This window comes from Trachypithecus francoisi, unplaced genomic scaffold, assembly GCF_009764315.1.
Source record: "Trachypithecus francoisi isolate TF-2019V2 unplaced genomic scaffold, Tfra_2.0 Contig01705, whole genome shotgun sequence".
Lineage (NCBI taxonomy): Eukaryota > Metazoa > Chordata > Mammalia > Primates > Cercopithecidae > Trachypithecus > Trachypithecus francoisi.
This window is the reverse complement of record NW_022681450.1, coordinates 90,954-94,205: the sequence shown is the minus strand read 5'-3', so window position 1 is coordinate 94,205 and position 3,252 is coordinate 90,954.

Sequence of the window (3,252 nt, the reverse complement as noted above, 5' to 3'; positions counted from 1 at the left end):
CCATATCCACCACCGACCTTGACAAGTTACTTCCCCTTTCTGAGGATGAGCATCCTCCTCTGAAATAATTTCAAGTATTGATTGAGAGAGTAAATAAAATAACATCTGCAAGCCCACCCTCATTCCTTGGACCCTCTTTAAAACTAGCATCTACACAGGGTGGGGAACATCACACACCAGGGCCTGTCATGGGGTGAGGGGAGGGGGGAGGGATAGCACTAGGAGATACACCTAATGTAAATGACGAGTTAATGGGTGCAGCACACCAACATGGCGTATGTATACATAAGTAACAAACCTGCACATTGTGCACATGTACCCTGGAACTTAAAGTATAATTAAAACAAAAACAAAAACAAAAAAACCTAGCATGTACAGTGGTGCCTGACATCTGGTTCCCTGGCTTATGTTTCTCCATGTCTCCACTTTCCTAAGGCTGAACCATTCAAGGCCTAACCTGAACCCTGTCTCTTTTGTGAGCACTTCTCTCTCTCTCTCTTTCTTTCTCTCTTTCTCTCTTTCTTTCTCTTTTTCTTTCTTTTCCTTCCTTCCTTTCCTTTCCTTTCTTTCTTTCTCTTTCTTTCTTTCTTTCTTTCTTTCTTTCTTTCTTTCTTTCTTTCTTTCTTTCCTCTTTCTCTTCTCTTTCTCTCTTTCTCTTCTCTTTCTCTCTCTCTCTCTCTCTCTTTCTCTCTTTCTTTTTTGAAGGAGTCTCACTCTGTTGCCCAGGCTGGAGTGCAATGGCGCAATCCCAGCTCACTGCAACCTCCGCCACCTGGGTTCAAGCAGTTCTCCTGCCTCAGCCTCCCAAGTAGCTGGGATTACAGGTGTGTGCCACCATACCCAGCTAAGTTTTTTTTTTTTTTTTGTATTTTAGTAGAGATGGTGTTTCACTACGTTAGTCAGGATGGTCTCGAACTCCTGACCTCAAGTGATCTGCCTGCCTCGGCCTCCCAGAGTGCTGGGATTACAGGCGTGAGCCACCATGCCCAGCCTTATGAACATTTCTGACCCAGTTGATCTCACCCTTCTATAGATTGTTTCGCCCATGTATTGGCATTTAATTATGTGCCAGCCCTCCCAGTGAGACCCCGTAGGGAGGCTGGAAGGGTATTGGTTGTGTGAGAATTGAAGGCTAATTGAGTGAGTTCTTTTCTTACTACCCCCTGAGTGTTAGAGCTGCCGTCTCTTTTTTTTTTTTCCAGCTATTGCCAGCAGCAGTTCCTCCTGCACCAGCAGCACCAGACCCTGGCAGGCATGGGAATACCCTAGGGATTGCTCTTGTCAGGGTCCTTCCTGCCTCTGGGTTTTGGTTGAATTGTCGTTTTCTTTTGCATCTTATCAGATGGCCCCTCCGAGGAGGTGATTGATGATATCCCTTTATGGAAACCCTAAGATAATAATTCTAAGGAAGTTTACCACAGTATTTTCTTTTCTTTTCTTTTTTTTTTTTTTTGGAGGCAGAGTTTCACTCTTGTTGCCCAGGCTGGAGTGCAATGGCACCATGTCCGCTCACTGCAACTTCTGCCCCCTGGATTCAAGTGATTCTCCTGCCTCAGCCTCCTGAGTAGCTGAGATTACGGGCATGCACCACCACACCTGGCTAATTTTATGTTTTTAATAGAGATGAGGTTTCTCCATGTTGGTCAGGCTGGTCTCAAGCTCAGGTGATTCACCCTCCTCGGCCTCCCAAAATGATGGGATTACAGGTGTGAGCCACTGTGCCCGGCCTGACCACAGTATTTTCTAACTTAAACAACTTGGTGGCAGGAGATGTGTACACTTTCCTGTTTCATAAAATTTACAACAGATTCAGAAGAGATTAAGGACAAAGGACCAAATGGGGAGGACAGGTTTGTTTAAGGGAGGTCATGTACTTTCAATCTGGAGTCTATGAATTGTTCATTCAACTCTATGTGGAAGTGTGCATCTTTGCATGTGTGGTCGTATATTTGGATCACGTGATTCATAATTCTGTCCCTGTCAGTGGCAATTAGGAGCTCATGTCAGGCTTATGAGAATAAAATATATGGGTGTGCACTATTACTGAAGCCAGGGTTTGTGACATCTGGAGAGAAAATAGGCCAGGTCACTAAGAGGGCTGGTCACTTCACTTAGTTCACTTAGTGTCCTGCCTTCTCTCTCTCTCTCTCAACAGAGTCTCACTCTGACACCCAGGCTGGAGTGTAGTAGAGTACAGGTCACTTCAACCTTCACCTCCTCAACTGATCCTCCCATATCAGCCTCCTGATTAACTGGGACCACAAGCACATGCCATCATGCCGAGCTCATTTTTTGTTTTGTTTATTTGTTTGTCTGTTTTTGTAGAGATGGGGTTTCACCATATTGCCCAGGCTGGTCTCGAACTCCTGGGCTCAAGTGATCTAGCCATTTTGGCCTCCCCAAATGCTGGGATTACAAGTGTGAGCCACCATGCCCAGCCCTGCCTTCTCTTTTTATTAGACAGCAGTCTACTCACTCATCATGTTCCCAATAAGAGGATTTTTAACCTTCTCATTTTCCTACCAGGGGTCCATGCCAAAGTCCATATGTATTTATTTGTGTCTAGAATTGGATTTTTTTTTGAAAAAAGAAGCCCAAGGAATGGTTTCCTAGCTGATTTCCAGGATTCTAATCTTCATTGTCTAAACTTTGAGTTTCCATCCCTGGATACTGGTTAGAGTCACTTGTAGGGCATTTGAAACCTACCAATGTCTGTGCCTTCTCCAAGTATGTCTGATTCAATTGGTGCATGGTGTGGCCCAGCCATTGGTTGGTTAAGAATGCTTCCAAGGAAAATGGTCATTTTATTGTGGAGGAATTTTAGTCCAGGGCTCAAAGTGAACATCCCGTTAGTTAGAGATATCGACATCTCAGGGCATCCTAATACGGATGGAGAAGGCACAAAATCACCTCTTTGGTTTTCTTGCCCCAAGTGCATAACCTCAGTTTAATCTTGAGAAAAAATTAGAAAAATTTAAGCTGAGGATAACTCTACAAAACAACACGCCAATACTTTTCAAAAATGTTAAGGTTATGAAGGCAAAAGAAATTCTGAGGAACTATCCCAGATTAAAGGAGACTGAGAGGACAGAACAATAAGATGCAATGTATGGTCATACATTGGACTCTGTTCCAGAAAAAGGACATTAGTGGGAAGATAGAGGATTTGAATAAGGTTTGTAGATTCATTCATTGTACGATGCCAGTGATCATTTATTGATTTTAATGTTTGCACTGTGGTTATCTAAAACA